Consider the following 18180-nt stretch of genomic DNA (forward strand, 5'->3'; position numbering starts at 1 on the left):
TCTGTATGGGTCACGGTCTCTGCTTGTGTCCGCTGCTCTCTGTATCCCTGACTCCTGGGGGACTGTTGAAAAGTTCAGTGACCTTTGTCCTTTATCAAAGGGAGATAACCTGTGCGCTGGAGTGCAGGGCCTTGCGGAGCTTCTGCTTCCAGAGGACTTCGGGGCTTGAATGTGTTGCAGAGCTTTGGAAGAAGAGGGTGTGGAAAGGCGCGGTTTGGCTGGGCGGTCCTGTGTCCTGTGCACGGTGAAGCTGAGGTGGATTGGTTGGTGGGTGAGGTTTCCTCATCTGACCAGTCCAGATTTGTGACATGGGCCATACTACTGGGGCAGCCTCCATTTTCTGGGTCCCCATTATATGCATGAAATTCATCTGCAACTAACCCGTGTATTTGGGTTACGTAGGCAGTTGAGAAAAATCACATGGGAAAGTAATGCCTGCCAGGTTGGCAGAATAAAGCCCTAAGTATTGCCCTGTAAATAAGTTTCTTAGCTCCATGCCAGTTACTCTAGAAGAGCCAGTCCTTCCTATCAATGAAGTTGCACACATCTGTATGCTTCCCTAAAAGCGCCTCTATCCGTGAGCTGAGTTTTCAGATTTTGAAAATGAAAAACCTGTTCAAAACGCTTTTTAAGATTCTCCACGTGTGTATCCATAGTTACTTTTTGTGGTCAAGGATAAGCATATGGTACAGTTTACCTGTTGGTGGAGACCTGGGCCTTTTCTAGCTCTTGGCTGTTCTGAATAAAGTGCTGTGTGTATTCTAATACAGAAGTCTGAGTAATGAGATAAAAACACTGGAGTTGCTGGATCCTATGGTTAATACTTTCGTAGGAAGTCACAGTTTTTCCAAAGTTGTAATGTTTTACTTGCCACCCACTTGGAACAGAGGTTATTCTGTGCCCTTACCAGTATTTGGTTGTTTTATTTATTTATTTTTTATTTTAAAGATTTTTATTTATTTGATAGACAGATCACAAGTAGGCAGAGAGGCAGGCAGAGGGGGGAAGCAGGCTCCCTGCTGAGCAGAGAGCCTGATGTGGGGCTCAATCCCAGGACCCTGAGATCATGACCTGAGCTGAAGGCAGAGGCTTAAACCACTGAGCCACCCAGGCACCCCTATTTGGTGGTTTTTAAATGTAGCCATTCTGATGGGTACCTTGCATCTCATTTAATTGTATCTCTGATGAATGAGTGGCATTTCTATTTTTAAAAAAATTTTACTTGCACTGAAAAGACACAGATCGGTGTTCAGTTTGATCAGTCTTGGAAAAAGAGTTGATAACCCATTTATCAAGAGGCAGGCTATTTCTCTTTGAAAAGTTCCTTTGTGCCCCTTAACCAGTCAGTGTGTCTTCTCCCAGGCCCAGAGAAACACCACTGACCTGGTTTCTATTGTTGCAGGGTAGATGTGGCTATTTTAGGATTTCATGGGAGTTGAAGCTTACATCACTGTACTTTCTCTGTCTAGCTACGTTTGGCAGGTTTCTGAGATGCACCCATGTAGTGTTTTTGGTGTAGAGAATTCCAGTGTAGAGTTTACAGTGTAGATCGTCTGTCTCGATGGACATCTGGACTTCTAGCTTTGGGCTATTACAAACAACGTTGCTATGAATGTTGTCCAAATCTTGGGTGTACAGTTCCATTTCTTCTGGATAAAATTTGGGAGTGGAATTGAGGTAATAGGGTGGACTCTATGTGTTTAATTTTTACACATAGAAAAGTGTAAAAATGTGTCCCCAAGAGTACTGTTTTAGCAATTTGAGTGTTCTGGTTGCTTTCCAACATTGGCGGCGTTGGTCTGTTTCATTTTACCTATTTTAGTGGGGGGTGGGGTGGGGTGGTATCACACTGAGATTTTAATTTGCATTTCCCTGATGACTAATGCTGTGCACTTTAAAAAAGTGAACTTTATTTTGGGATGGTTTTAAATTTACAGAAATGTTGCAAAGATAGCATAAAGTTCCATATTTCCTACACCCAGTTTGCCCTAAGTTTAACCTCTTAACGTAGTTATGGTGTATTTGTCAAAATTAAGAGATGAACATTGGTATATGTACTGCAGGTCTGGTAGTTTTAACTTTGTTAGGTCTGTAATTCATTTTGAATTGGTTTTTTTTAAATAAGGATTTCCATTTTAGTATGTGTTGAAAACTCTGCTATTTGTTGAATTACTGCCTCGTGGAAACCGTTACTATACATTTTTATTAACATGTTTGATCTTCGTTATTGTAGCTCTGTACTGTAAGCTGTTTAAAGACTATTTTTTTATTCTTTTTTTAAAAGATTTTATTTATTTATTTATTTGACAGAGATCACAAGTAGGCAGGCAGAGAGAGAGGAGGAAGCAGGCTCCCTGCAGAGCAGAGAGCCCGATGTGGGGCTCGATCCCAGGACCCTGGGATCATGACCTGAGCCGAAGGCAGAGGCTTTAACCCACTGAGCCACTCAGGTGCCCCTATTATTTTTTCTTCTTTATAAAGATTTTATTTAAAAAAGAGTGAGCCAGGGACAGTGCACAAGCCTGAGGTAGGGGTCAGGGGGAAGCAGAGGGAGAAAGAAGCAAGAGCTCGGCAGGGAGCCTGGGATCCATGGGGTCATGACCTGAGTGGGAAATAGATGCTTAACCCAACTGACCCACCCGGGTGCCCCAGGAGATACTAATTTTTTTAAGGATATTTTTTCCCCCGTGGACTGTATTTTCCTCGGAATTATTGTTCCTGAGTTTTTATTTTACTTAAAATTACATCTTCCATATTTAGAGGCTTGCTTAAGTAGAGATTTTTGGTTTTGCGCTCATGGTTACAATAGATGAACTTGTAAGCGCTGAGGGCTCTTCACCTGAGCTCCGCTGCGGGGCTGTTTCCCTGATAACCAGTGACTTTAAGTTTCTCCTCTTGGGCTAATCAGATCCCTCAAGGGAATCTTGGCCACATTCCTGCCTTTGAGGGTCTGGGGTGTACTCACTGGTTTAAGATGTGAGGTTGGGATCTCAGGCTGTGTGAGGCGTGTGTGGTGGAGCCGATGGGCCTGGGCGCTCACACACGCACTGGGCTCCCCACTGCGGTGGCTTCCCTGCTGCCTTCATGGTACCCTTTCCTGCGGGCTTGGCACCACTGCTTTTTGTCCTAACGTGGTGATGAGGTGGAAAAGGCTTGTTCCAGAGTAATGTTGGGGGAGGCAAAAAAGGGGGTACAGTTGGACATTTCTCCGGCCTCTGTCCTGTCTGTGCTGTTTACCCCTCTTCCATTTTAGGCCGCTCTCTCCTGACCTCCATCCCTGTCCTGGACTCACCTTGTCGAGACTGTAGGTGTTGCTCAGTTTTATCTAGACGATCTTGAGTCAGATTCAACCTCTGGCATTACCAGTTGTGTGACCTGAGGTGATTGACTTAACCTCTCCTTGCTTCCTCCCGTATTAAATGGGGAGAAGGATATCTGTCTCCTAGCACTGGCTGTCTCAGAGCAGGAGGGTTAAATGAGTTAATAGTGCCTGGCGCGGTAAATGCTGCAGAAGTAGATTTCATCATCTGTCCGTTTTCCTCGTGTGTTATCTTCAGGGCTGGAATTGGGGGATGGAGCCCAGCACCTTATGTTAGAATCTTGTCAAGGACTGGAAGTCCCTATTACAAGCCAGGGTTCTTCCTTTTTTTTCCCCTGAGTCATAGTCCTCAGTTTTTTTGGAACATTATGGTGATTAATCCATACAGGGCCCCTCTTATTTCATTTTCACATTTTTAATTCTCTCTCACTCCCATTTACCATTTTCTTCTCTTCCAAAGAGCAGGAGGATGGGGGGAGAGGGAGAAGCAGGCTCCCTGCTGAGCAGAGAGCCTGACATGGGACTTCAATCCCAGGACCCTGACATCATGACCCGAGCAGAAGGCAGACGCTTAACCGAATGAGCCACCCAGGCCCCCCATCCCCTGCACGGTGGCAACCATTCGAACGCATTTAATGTATATTGTTTTACATGCACGTATTTTGAAGCTACTGAAATGCTGTATGTTGTTAACTATCTCGTCCTGTTTCTTGTAACTTCTCATCATCGTGTTTTGAGGGTTTAGCCATGTTGCCAATACATATCTAGTCCATTGTTTCTTGTTTTTTTCTTTCTTAAAGATTTTATGTATTTGACAGATCACAAGTAGGCAGGCAGCCAGAGAGAGAGGAAGGGAAGCAGGCTCCCCGCCGAGCAGAGAGAGCGCCCCATGTGGGCCCCGGGATCACAACCTGAGCCAAAGGCAGAGGCTTTAACCCACGGAGCCACTCAGGTGCTCCAAGTCTGTTGTTTCTAACTATAGTATTTAATGGGCTGCGTCCCCATACTTTGACTTTCTGCTCCGGTTTGGTGTGGAAGCTGGCTCTTCTGGGTTGTAGTGTACACCTGACTGCCTGGGGCTTGTCAAGATTTGACCCCAGTTATGGAACTCTCGTGGCAGATGGTGGGGTTTTGGTGGCCCTGAAGGAGAATAGCTCTCGCTTTCAAGGAGTGTGCCCCACGTGAGGTTATTCCAGAGTTTTTTTATTTTTATTTTTTTAAGATTTTATGTTTAAATAATTTCAGAGAGAGCAGGAGAGGGGAAAGGTCAGAGGGAGAAGCAGACCCGCAGTGAGCAGGGAGCCTGTTGTGGGACTCGATCCCAGGACTCCAGGATCATGACCTGAGGCAAGGCAGTCCAACCAACTGAACCACCCAGGTGCCCTATCTCAGGGTTTTTAAGCAGACGAAGGCTTATTTCTAGGCATTGCCAGGCAGTCTGCTTCAGCTGGTCAGGGAGATTCAGAATGACTTTTGGAGGTTAAAGTGCGTGCGTTTCATCTGGGTCCAAACAGAAGTGTCCAGCAGGGTCTAATTGCTTACCAATCCCTGCCCTTTCGTATGAGAATCTCCGTGAGCCTGTATTCAACTGGTGGTTATTCGGCACCCTGTACAGTTGATGTTCAGGACTATCAGCCCTGTGACTACAAGAGATAAGTCATGGAAGCTCTTTGAGTCTCGACTGTGGTTGGAGGAGCAGACAGTTAATGGACTTGACCCTCTGTTTTTCTTTGTAAGCATTCAAGTGAACTCAAACCACCTAACACTAGTCCTTATGGTCACCTTAACTGCTACAGGGTCAAGTACAGCAAGCTTTTGGGCTCTTAAAGCATGCACTTCTGTGAGCTCTTCCTAATTCATTTTGATGCTCCTACATGCCGTGGATTACGACCATCCTCGCTCCCATTCAGAAGAAGCACTGCACTCAAGCCCAAAGGCACGAACAAACCGATCCTTAGATGCTGCTTTTATGGGGTTCATCTCCAGTTGTCTCTCCAGGGTCTGTCTCTTGTTGGTCAATTCAGTAATTGTTTGGGTCCAGTTGGAAGAGAAACCAGTCATTTGAACAGTGAAGGTTTGATACAAAGACTTAACATACGTGGGGAAGGTAGGGATTACTAGGGAAAGAAAACTTTTAAAAGATTTTGACAGAGGACACAAGCAGGGGGAGCAGCTGGCAGAGGGAGAGAAGCGGGGCTCTCTGACACAGGGCTTGATCCCAGGACCCCAGGAGTCATGACCTGAGCCGAAGGCAGAGGCTTAACTGATTGAGCCACCCAGGCACCCCAGTAAAGAGAACTTGAATGACAGAAATAACATATAATGTATATAATAGACACTAAGAAGGCCAACATGTTGTACTCAGGAAGACACCCCTCACTCCTGCCAGGGCAGTGATAGATCCAAGGAAGGGCCCTGCCACCAGCCCAGGGCTGAAATCTAGGCATGGTTGGAGAGGTGTGGCTGTAGTTGTGGTCCCCTTCCCCTACTGGCAGAACTTAACAAGGGCTATTTTCTAGGATACTGGAGAAGGTTGTTCCTGGGGAGGGAGGTCTCACCAGAGGTATTGGGCTAATAAAGGGGACTGGGAGGCCTGGGGAGGTTGATGGCCTGGACAACCTTTAGAACGCCAGAAGTGCCTGAGGCTGGAGGAACGAGCCCTCTCTGCGGGAGGGAGGCCTGGGGGAGTTGCCCAAGCTAGAAAAGCGCATCCTGTTAGAGCCTGCCAAACAAGCGAAGCTGAACCCAGAAGCAAAACCCTTTTTCTCCCTGCAGTGTCTCTTTGATGCCCTTTATTGATAAAACCTACTGGGCTATTGTGGTAGATTAGGAAATACATCTTTCGGGTTTTCATCCCCAGCTCCTGAAACAGCTCTGGAGGAATAAGGGTTAAAGGTGCATCTTTTGTTCTGTTTGAGTTTTGTCCTCAGTTCCTGAAATAGCTCTAGAGTGATAAAGGTGAAAAGAATGTCTTTTGTTTGTTCCCAACTAGCCCCTTTCAGCCACACCCGGGTTTATGTTAATTAAATTTGCTTTGGGAAAGTCCCTAAGGATGGGGGCTGGTTGCCCTGGGAACTGACCACGTGACTGTAACTGTAGAGGATTAGAACATTCAGCCCCGCCCCCTCGACCTCTGGGAAGGGAATCACTCACCAGTGGCCAGTGATTCTATCAGTCGTGCCTACCTAATAAAACCTTCACAAAAGCACCTAACCTACGGGCTTTGGAGAGCCTCTCCTGGTGGGCGAACGCACTGCTGGGGCGGTGGTACCCCCATCCCTTCCCCAGACCTTGCCCTATGCGTCTCTTCAACTGGGCTGTTCCTGAGTTGTGTCCTGTATGATAAATGGTTAATCGTGAGTACAGCTTTTTTCCTGAGTTCTGTGACCTGTTCTCAAAAAGTATCAAGCCCAGGGAAGGGGTGGCTGGAATCTCTGGTTTATAGACAAGTAGAGGAGGCCCACCTAGTCATTGGCATCTTACATGAGGCGGTCTTGTGGGCCTGAGCCCTTGTAGATGTCAGCTCCAGGTGGGTGGAATTAAATTGCAGGCCACCCAGCTGTTGACAGAGGATACATCATTTGGGGAAAAGACCCACCTTTGGTGGCCAGAGGTATTGAAAGTAGTAGGAGATAGAAAACAAGTTTTCCTTTTATATACTGTTACACACCAGCTGGCAAAGGGAAAATGTTTTAAGGGTTTAGCTTTCTTTTCATTTTTTAAAGACTTCCTTGTTAGAGAGAGAGAGCAGGAAGAGGGACAATAGGAGAGGGAGAGAGAATCCTGAAGCCCTGGGGCTTGGTCTCAGACCTGAGCAGCAATCAGGAGTCAGACACTTACCTGACAGCCACCCAGGCGCCCCAGATTCATTTTCATAGAGAAGCAAGATGTGAATTTGGAGCTGGGAAGCAGTAAGTCGATAATTGGTATGAACAGTAATGCTGGTCTTATAAAATGAATTAAAAAATGTTTCCTTCTCTGTTTTCCAAAAAAGGGAAATGATTGGCATTGTCTTTAAATGTCTGATAGAATTCATTAATGAAATCTGGGCCTGGAATTCTGTCTATGGGAAGATTTTTTTTGTTGTTGCAAATTTTTTAAACTTATTTTAATTATGTTTGAGCATAGTTGACAGTTACTTTAGTTTCAGGGGTACGACTTAGTGATTGGACAAGTTTATACATTATGCGGTGTTTAAAGATTTTATTTATTTATTTGACAGAGATCGCAAGTAGGCAGGGGGCAGGCGGGGAAGCAGGCTCCCCACTGAGCAGAGAGCCTGATGTGGGTCTCAGTCCCAGAACTCTGGGATCCTGATTTGAGCTGAAGGCAGATGCTTAAGGACTGAGCCACCCAGGCGCCATGTTACAGTGTCACTGACTATATTCCTTAGGCTGTGTCTCTTATTCCTGTGACGTATTCATTCCAGACTGGATTCCTGTATCTCCCGCGCCTTCTCACCCATGTTACCCAGCCTCCCATCCTCCTCCCTCTCCTCTGGCAAGCATCAGTTTCTTCTCTGTGTTTATAGGTATCTTTGCTTTTTGTTTATTAACTTTTTTGTTTCAGGTTTAATTTCTTTTTTTTAAAGATTTTATTTATTCATTTGACAGAGAGCACAAGTAGGGAGAGAGGCAGGCAGAGAGAGGGGAAAGCAGGCTCCCTGCTGAGCAGAGAGCCCCATGCGGGGCTGGGTCCCAGGACTCTGGGATCATGACCTGAGCCGAATGCAGAGGCTTAACCCACTGAGCCACGCAGGCACCCCTCAGGTTTAATTTCTTGAGTAGATGTAGGTCCATTCAGGTTTCCTACTTCTTTTTGTGTCTCTGGTAAGCGGAATTCCAAAGTGGCTCCCCAGATTTCTTTCTCTAGTCCCCGGGGCTGCAAATATATGTCCTAGTCATGATTGTGTTATGTTACAAGGTAAAAGGGAGGGGTACTTGGCTGGCTCAGTCGGGAGAGCATGTGACTCTTGATCTTGGGGTTGTGAGTTCGAGTTGTGAAAAAAGTAAAAGGGGGCCGCCTGGGTGGCTCAGTGGGTTAAAGCCTCTGCCTCCAGCTCAGGTCATGATCCTGGTATCCTGGGATCAAGCCCTGGCATTGGGCTTTCTGCTCAGCGGGGAACCTGATCTCCCTGCCGCACCCCCCCCCACTTGTGATCTCTGTCAAATAAATAAATAAAATCTTAAAAAGTAAAGGGATTTTGCAGATATAATTAAGGTTACTAATCAGTTGACTTTGAGTTAATCAAAAAGGAGATTGGGTAGGTAGGCCCAGCATAATCACATGAGCTCTTTAAAAAGAAGTGATTGTGGGGGAAAGAAAAAAGGTACAGATTGGCTGACTGGTAGCAAAAGAGATGTCAGAGGTCAGAGCATGAGAAGGATTTTGTGTGCTCTTGCTTGCTTGCTTGTAGATGGAAGGGAGGCTTCTTGTCAAGGAATCAAGGTAGCGTCTAGACTCTGAGAGCAGCCCTAGGCTGATGGCCAGGGCCAGAGGGAACTAAATTCTGCCATCAGCCCCAAAGAGCTTTAAAAGCCGATTCTTCCCCAGAAGGTCCAGAGAATATCCCCAGTCCAGCCCAGCCAACAGCTTGAGTTTAGCCTGACATGTTCCGCAAAGCAGGGAACACTGGACTGGACCTACTACCTGCTGCAGATACTCGTTTGACTCACTCCCTCACCTCTTAAGTCTTGGCTCGCAGCTCGCCTGCCCCAGTGAGACCTATCCTGACTGTCCTGTTTTCATACTGCATCTGTCCGTGCCCTCTCCCCCCATTCCCAGCATGCCCGAGCCGCATTACCCTGCTCTCGCCCCCCACCCCCACAATGCTTATTATTTTTTTACATACCTTGTAATTTACCTTCTTACCATATCCATTGTTTATTTTTTGTCTTCTTCTGTTAGAGTATAATCTCCATGAGATCAGGGAACTTTGCCGGTTTTGTTTATTGTTTCCCAAAAGCCTAAGTGAGTGCCTAGCACAGTAGGAGTTCAACAGATATGTGTAGAATGAATGAATACACTTTTCTCATATTCTTTCAAAAAATGTGTCTGCCTAACACACTATTTCCCACATATACCCAAATGTATTGCTTCATGGCCTCCACAAAGAAAGCTACTCTAGAGTTTCATGAATAATTAATAAAGCTCCCAGTTGCAAAGTCTCTGAGAACTTATCTTCATATTCTCCAATATATGGGCTAAAAATGTTAAATTTATCTCCAAACGTTCTTTTTTTAAAATTACTTTTTGAAGAAGATTTTATTTATTTATTTGAGAGAGAGAGAGAGCATGAGCAGCAGAGAGGGGCAGAGGAAAGAGAAGCAGGCTTCCCTCTGAGCAAGGAGTCCAATTTGAGACTAGATCCCAGGACCCTGGGACCTTGACCTGAGCTGAAGGCAGATGTTTAATGGACTGAGCCACCCAGGTGTCTCCATTCTTTTTTTTTTTTTTTTTTTTAATTTTATTTTTAAGTAATCTCGACACCCAACATGGAGCTCGAACTCACAACCCCGAGATCTATGCTCTAGTGACTGCCCCAGCCAGGCGCCCGGTCTCCAGATACTCTATATTATTGGAAGGAAACAAGTATGATAGAGCAGGGGACATAAATCAAGTGGGATCCACAACACTTGCCCTGGTAACTGGTCACAAGATCATACTGGTATTTACAATGTTCTTCCTAAAAGATCCATTTTATATTCCCTTTTACCTCAGTTAATGATGGTAGTCACTTGGTGTTATGACCTGAACCTTTATTTTTGAGGGGTAAGCCCTTGGTGATGCTACCTGTGTGTGGTAGTAATCTTCCTTTAACTTTTTAAAAACATGAAAAATACCAAAGTATAGCGCACAGAAGAGTGAACCAAGCAACTTCCATGTCTGGTAGTGATGGAGTAATTGGTATGAAACCTGCTTTCCCACCATAAACAGTTGTAAAACTGGACAAACTAATGAAACAACTAGGAAGATCCATTTCCTTTCTCATTTGGGTTGTTGGTAGATTTCATTTCCTTGTAGGTTATGAATTTAATGTCCACGTCACCTGCATGCTGTAGACTGGGGGATATTCCCAGCTTCTAGAGGCTACCGAGTTTTTGTTTTATCCCCTTTCCTCCAACTTCAAAGTCAGAAATGGCAGGTTGAGTCTTCGTCATGTTTCATCTCTCTGACCTGTTCTGCTCCCACCTTCTATTTTTTTAAAAGATCTTATTTATTTATTTGACAGAGATCACAAGTACGCAGAGAGGCAGGTAGAGAGAGGGGGAAGCATGTTCCCTGCTGAGCAGAGAGCCCAATGCAGGGCTCGGTCCCAGGACCCTGAGATCATGACCTGAGCCAAAGGCAGAGGCTTAACCCACTGAGCCACCCGGGTGCTACCCCCCCATCTTCTATTTTTAAGAGTTCTTAAAAATGCGTGGTTTGACTGGGCCTATGTGGGTGATTCAGAATGATCTCCCTATCCTACGTAAACTGATTAGGAACTTTAATTCCCTCTTCAGCCTTAACGCTTCTCCATGTAACATAACATTCACAGGTTCTGAGGATCAAGAGTTGGACATCTTGGTGGGGAGCCATTATTCAGCCTACCACACCCAGATGTGCTCTCTAACTGGAACCAAACTAGGAATCGTTAATAAAAATGCAACAGGGAAATCAAAACATTTGGAAAGAAAACTTTAGCACTATTAAGTAATCCATGGATCAAAGAGAAAATTTCAAAGGAAATTTTTAAAATATATAGAATTGAATAACAGTACAACATACGTGGGACTCATTGAAGGCATTGCTGGAAGGGAAATTTTTTTTATATAGTAGCTTAGTTGATATGTAATTTACCCTTTTAAAGTATGCAACTCAGTGGTTTTTAGTACATTCACAGAGTTGTGCCTCCACCACCACGAATTTATTTTCATCACCCCAAAAAGAAACCCTGTAACTGTTTGCAGTTACTTCCCATTCCCCGTGTTCCTCTCTGCCTCACGGTCCTAGAAATAACTAATCTACTTTCTGTTTCTGTGGATTTGCGTATTCTTCTCACATGTAAATGTAATCTTACAATATGTGGCTTTTTGTGACCGGCTTGTTTCACTTAACATGTTTTCGAGGTTCATCCATGTTGTGGCATCTATCAGTACTTGATTCCTTTTAGTTTCCCCCAAAGATTTTATTTATTTATTTGTCAGAGAGCCAGAGCACACAAGTGGGGGAAGCTGTAGGCAGAGGGAGACGCGGGCTCCCCACTGAGCAAGGAGCCAGATGTGGGACTTGATCCCAGGGCCCTGGGATCATGATCTGAGCTGAGGGCAGCTGCTTAACTGTCTGAGCCACCCAGGCGTCCCAGTACTTCATTCCTTTTATTAATCAAGTAATACTGTGTTGTTTGTTCACCCATTCAACAACTGAGGGACAGTGGAGTAGTTCACAATTCTATTGGTTGTTGTGAATAAGGGTTCTGGGACTGGTCCTGTGCAGGTTCTTTTGTAACCATATGTGTCCAGTTCTCCTGGGTATATACACCCAGAGTCCTATAGTAACTCACTTTTGCCATTTTGAGTTAATAACAAAATTCTTTTCCAAAATGAAACCATTCTCCAATCCCATGAAAGAGAAATTTTTAAAACTAGAAAAGAGGAAAGTTCTCAAATCAGTAACTTAAGTTTCTCTCTTGAAGCAACTAGAAAACAAAAAGCAAAATGAAACCAAAGCAGAAGGAAGGAGATAATAAAAATGAGGGCAGAAATCCCCCAAATTGAGGGGTGCCTGGGTGGCTCAGTTGATGAAGCATCTGACTCTTGATTTTGGTGGTGAGATCAAGCCCTGCAGCGGGTTCCGTGCTGGGTATGGAGCCTGCTTAAGATTCTCTCTCCCCCCCTCCCCTCTCCCTGCTAGTTCTCTCTTAAAAAAAAAATCACTGAAATTGTAAACAGGAAAACAATAGAGAAAGTGAGACAATAAGTGATTGTTCTGGGCGCCTGGGTGGCTCAGTTGGTTAGATGACTGCCTTCGGCTCAGGTCATGATCCTGGAGTCCCAGGATCGAGTCCTGCATTGGGCTCCCAACTCCCTGGGGAGTCTGCTTCTCCCTCTGACCTTCTTCCCTCTCATGCTCTCTCTCTCTTTCTCTCAAATAAATAAATAAAATCTTTTTTAAAAAAGTGATTCTTCTAAAATAATAAAATTGATAAAGCTCTAGCAAGGTTGACAAAGATAAAAAGAGAAGACATAAAAAGCAATATCAGGAACCAGACTACAGATCCTGCAGATGCAGAAAGAATTAAAGAGGAGTATCAGGAACAACTTGGCACTCCTAAATTTGAAAACTTAGGAGAAAGGTGCCAATTCCTCCAAACCACAAAGTACCTGTGATGGTAAATTTTACGTGTCCTCTTGACTGGGCGAAGGGATGCCCAGATAAATAATCTAACATTATTTGTGGGAATGTCTGTGGGGGGTGTTTCATGGAGCTGCTTTGCTCGCACGTGTGGAGAGCTGGTGTTGCCTGAGTTGACGTTCCCCCTCACAAAAGCCTGTTCCTCCTCACCTGCAAGCCATGGGTGGTCTTTTCCCAATGATTGACTGATGTGGGAGCATGAAAGTTTGGTTCCTCTGGCTTAAGTAGAGACAAACTTTTGAGTCAAAATTTATGCTCAGAGTCCCCCGCGTGGATCATACTGAAGCAATCCTCCACAGGGATCTTGCCAGAAATTATGCACTTGGTTAGCTTTTTCCTGTTTCCTGTTCCGCTTCCTCCGTTCTCTTGTCGGGTTCTCCGGGGAACACTTCTTAAAGTTCGTTGCATGGATATGGGGGTGCCTGGGTGGCTCAGTTGTGTCAGTGTGTCACTTTGGCTCAGGTCATGATCTCAGGGTTGTGAAATTGAGCCCCATGTTGGGTTCTGCTCAGTGGGAAGTCTGCTGGAGATTCTCTCTGGCCCTCTCTTTCTGGCCCTCGCCCCTGTGCTCTTTCTCTCTAAAAGAAATAATCAATCAAGAAAATTTCATGTGCGTGAATTCTCATCTCAACATTTGCTTCTGGAGAACCCACCCCGAGACAAGGGGGGCTCCTTATTCTTTATTCCCCAGGTTTCGGGTAGGGGGACATTTATTAAAGTAACACTTCTTTATGTCCTTCACTCACTTTCCTCCCTGCGGGGGAGGAGTGACATGCTGAACTGTGAGTTTGGGACTAGGAATTTCATATCTGTTGATAATCAGATACTCTGTGAACCCGTAGGTAGTGGTGCCGGCTGCGGCCTTCCTTGTGGGCAGCTAAGGCAAGTCCATACTTGGCATGTGTGTCAGCCTCTGCCAGAATGAACCACTGACCTTTCCAAAGGGAAGAGGTCAAGATAAAATCATTTTGACGCCAAGTCCGTGGTTGCTGTCCTCAGGGGACGGTGTCATATTGGGGATTTATCTCTGGTCTGTGTTGCTGGAAGGTCAGATACCTGACCACAGCAATATGTCAATACATCTTGGGAAGAGGAAGGCCATGCCGCCAGACCTGTGCGTAGCCTCCGTCACATCAGCCGGCCAGTTCGTCCTGTCTTCTTGGTCATTTAGTGCTGCTGCTGCTCTCTGGTGGGTGTCGATGTGAAAAGACAAAACCCTTCGTGTTGTGCCATTCCCCTAAGTCCACCCGTGTGCCTCTTTCTCAGACGTCCTTGACCCCAGTCTTCTCATCTTTCCGTTCCAAACCCCTGACCAGCCAACCAGATCCGCTGTGGCCATGAACCAGTATGTGTCAGAACGCCAGGACACTTCTTCCACACAGAGAGGATGACCAAGTGTACCACCAAAAGCCCTCCCCGTGTCTTTTCTAGAAATCCCGGAGTGTGGCCAGAGGGAAGCAGCCGCACAGCCGACCCATCCCCGAGCCAGGTGGGAGCTCTTGCCTTTCATGGCAGCTTGTCACGAGTGGTGCACACAGTTGTCTTCCGTGTGCCCATAGCTGTGAGTAGGAGACGTAGCAGGGGTGGTAAGTCACCCACTCGTGTGTCTGGAACACCTGTTCCCGCAGCTTGCTTGTGCCCCTTGGGCCCGCCAGGGCCTCATCCTGCTGCAGGTACCACTTTTTATCTTACAATGGGTTGCTGCTGGGCCTGTGCAGCCTTATGACTGGGTAGCTCTGACAGAACCCAGCTCATGATGGCCAGTTCTGGGAATACGATGTCACTTGATGTCCCAAGGTCAATGCTCAAATCTCTTCCACAGCCCATAGCATGTCAGGAGCTCGTTTTCAAATGATAGTTCTCCGCTTCCAGAGAACTGGCATGGTCTTGCTCCAGAACCCTAAGGGTCTGCACTATACTGCTCCATTTTCAGCTTATCAGCACTTTTTTTTTTTTTTAAGATTTTATTTACTTATTTGACAGAGATCACAAGTAGGCAGAGAGGCAGGCAGAGAGAGAGGAGGAAGCAGGCTCCCTGCTCAGCAGAGAGCCTGATGCGGGGCTGGATCCCAGGACTCCAGGATCATGACCTGAGCCGAAGGCAGAGGCTTTAACCCACTGAGCCACCCAGGTGCCCCTTATCAGCACTTTTTTTTTTTCTTAGAGAGGGAGAGAGTGTGAACAAGCACATGCAAGCAGAGGGAGGGGCAGAGGGCGAGGAAGAAGGAATCCCAAGCAGATTCTGTGCTGAGCGTGGAGCCCAATCCGGGGCTGGATCCTATGACTCTGAGCTGAGATCATGACCCAAGCTGAAACCAAGAGTCAGTCGCCCAACTGACTGCTACCCAGGTGCCCCAGCACTTTTTTTTTTAATTTAACCACAGATACATTTTGGGGTGCCTGGCTGGCTCAGTTGAAAGAGCATGTGACTTTTGAGTTCAAGTCCCATGTTGGGTGTGGAGATTACAAAAAAAAAAAAAACAAAACAAAAATAAAAACCGAAAAATCCCAAACCAAACCAAAACTACATATATAAAAACAAACAAACCAACCCATAGATACCTCTAGTATTATGGAACTTTCTGGATCATCTGACCCAAGTGGCAGATTTGCATTTACTACAGCTTGAACTGGCCACAGAGCCCATTCTTGCACTGGGCCTAATTCAGAACTAGTAGCCTTCTAGTTCATCCAATAAACGGACCAGTGCGGTATTCCCAGTCTGGGAACATGTTGCTTCCAGACCTGAAGAGATCCACTTTTACACCCTTCCTTAGAGGGTGGAGGAGTTTCAAAGCTCGAAAATCACTTTGGAGCAAATGTCTTGGCCTTTCCCAGACCCCAGATTGCTAAAGCCCTCACTCGTGGGGCTCATCAGTGCGTGTTTGTAAGGTTTATCTTGGCCTCTCCAGAGCGCATATGTCCTGGACCACCCAGGGTACTTCTGCTTTTCACTCCTCAGATCTGATTAACATACCATCAATATTATGGACCCATATGATGATCTATGAAATAGCCAGATGGTTTAGGTCCCTAGGCGAGAGAACAGGAGAAAAAACATAGCCCTGGGGTGAGATTGTGAATCCGTATTGGTGTCTGTTCCATGAGAATGGAAAGTGTTTTTGATTTTTCTTCCAGATGGGCATGAAAAAATTTATTTTCCCAAATCTGTAGCCACCTGCCACCTGCCAGAGGCTGTGTTAATCTGCTCCGGTAAAGATACCACATCCAGCCCAGTAAATGTAATTGGGACTATTACTGGGCAGGAGCCAGACTAATTAAATGGGGATACGGTAGGGGACCGTGACTATTGCATCATCTAATTTTCTGAGGGTGACGCTAATTTTTGCCATCCCCGGCGCCCCTGTCGGGGGATGTGACGTTTTTTATTTACTATCTTGGTCACTAGAGGATTTTTTTGTCGAGGGGGTAGGGTTTCAGGGGCTTCCATAGTGCCTGCCTTTCCTATTACAGTAGGAAAAGGGTTGTGACTTTTCCATTGGGGCAGTTGACTGCTGTCTTCGTCTGTTTGGGCCGCTGGAGCAAGACATCGGAGACTGGGGGGCTTCTAACCTAAACATGTATCCCTCATGGTTCTGGAGGCCGGGAAATCTACGACCAAGGTGACGGCAGATTCCGGATCTGCTGGGAACCCGCTTCCTGGTTCATGGACAGCCAAGGCGTCTCTTCACTGTAACTTCACATGACAGGAGGGGTGAGGGAGCTCTCTGGGGCTTCTTCCATAAGGGCATTAACCCCAGTCATGAGGGCGCCTCCTTCATGACCTCATCACCTCCCTAAGGCCCCACCTCCAAATTCCCTCTCATTGGGGATTAAGTTTCAACATAGGAATTTTGAGGGGGATACAGCCAACTATAGCCACCTTAGACGTCTGCTTATCTAATCTTCATTGTATATAAAGCAATACCCTTGTTGTCTGTGCTATCTTGCCCCTAGGACGCCATGTTTTGTGAGTCATCTCCTTAGACACCTGTGGGTCAGGCTTGGTGACATCCGACCTTCCTGCGCTCTGTGGTAATTATGCCCACCTTGCTTCTGACGGTTACATGCTATGTCCTGGCCTCCCCACTCCAGAGTCCTAACACCCCACCTGCTCCTAGGGAGCCCAGTTTCATAAGAGCATCTCCTGTCGCCAGCCCTGCCTCATGTCCCTCATGTCCCTCCCTCCTCCTTCCTGTTCCAGCAGCATCAGAATCCAAAACCTTGTTTGCCATTGCTTAGGAAGGAGTCCGGTATTTAGGACAAAGAATTCCTCAGGGGTTTTTGACTCCCCTGTTGCTTTTTCTAATCATTTACAGGAAAACTTGGAGAAATTTGTTCCACTAGAGGGATCTGTAATTTTCAAAATGTAGATGGTTTGCTGGCAGCCCCAGAAACCGGAGAGCAATGTAATACTGATTGATGCTTTGGCTTGGTTATACTTTTTTGCTTTATAAGGGGCATAAGGCCTCACTAGACAAATTGAAGTATCACTAGCCCGAGGTAGAAGATTGAGGGCGTCTGTTGTCGCGACTACAGACAGTGACAAGCTAGGGAATCAACCCATTCTGCAGATCAAACCACTGACTAAAAAAAAACTTAAGACAGTTTTGTTTTGAGACCAGTGCGATATTGCAGACAGGGAGTGACAGTTTTCTCTGGCGAAGCAAATGCATGACAATCCTCCCGACCTTCTGGTTCGGTTTCTGGAATCTAAGGAGGGTTTGGACAACAGAAATTGATAATACCCTCTCTCCCAGTGTTGGGGATTCCAAATATTGAAAACTCTGACCTCATTTATATGATGTTCTTGTTCAGAATGCAGATGTCATAGTATTTACCCACAGCTAATGTGCTCTGCCCGGACGTGGCCAACGTCAGGCCTCCTGTGCTATGACGACTTACCGACCGACCTTGGAGGCTCACGTTTTGTCTGGAATTCAACCCGTGCATGCAGACGGTTCATACTTTTTTTTTTTTTAAAGATTTTATTCATTTATTTGACAGACAGAAATCACAAGTAGGCAGAGAGGCAGGCAGAGAGAGAGGAGGAAGCGGGCTCCCTGCTGAGCAGAGAGCCCGATGCGGGGCTTGATCCCAGAACCCTGGGATCATGACCTGAGCTGAAGGCAGAGGCTTTAACCCACTGAGCCACCCAGGCGCCCCACAGACGGTTCATACTTGTTCCTATAGCTGTAGTTCTTAGTTCTGGACTTCAAAGCAGCATATGAAATCAACTGCTAGTTAATATCTGTTTGGGTGCTGGTTGTGCAACAGCACAACTTACAAAACACTAGAGGATTTTTTCCTTTATTAAGCTAAAAAGAGGGGCACCTGGGTGGCTCAGTGGGTTGAAGCCTCTGCCTTCAACTTAGGTCATGATCCCAGGATCCTGGGATCGAGCCCCCATCAGGCTCTCTGCTTGGCGGGGAGCCTGCTTCACTTCCTCTCTCTCTCTCTGCCTG

General features: G+C 46.1%; 1 protein-coding gene across 1 annotated transcript in view; it reads left to right on the forward strand.

Annotated features, from left to right (window-relative positions):
- The first annotated feature begins 6542 nt into the window (after window positions 1-6542).
- The window catches only part of ARHGEF6 (Rac/Cdc42 guanine nucleotide exchange factor 6), a 128631-nt gene continuing 116993 nt past the window's right edge, over window positions 6543-18180 (forward strand). The window contains exon 1 of the mRNA XM_082717606.1: window positions 6543-6675. The gene's annotated coding sequence lies outside the window, so the exon portion shown is untranslated. The remainder of the gene's footprint in view (window positions 6676-18180) is intronic.

Source organism: Mustela nivalis (assembly GCF_964662115.1).
Source record: "Mustela nivalis genome assembly, chromosome: X".
Taxonomy (NCBI): Eukaryota; Metazoa; Chordata; class Mammalia; order Carnivora; family Mustelidae; genus Mustela; species Mustela nivalis.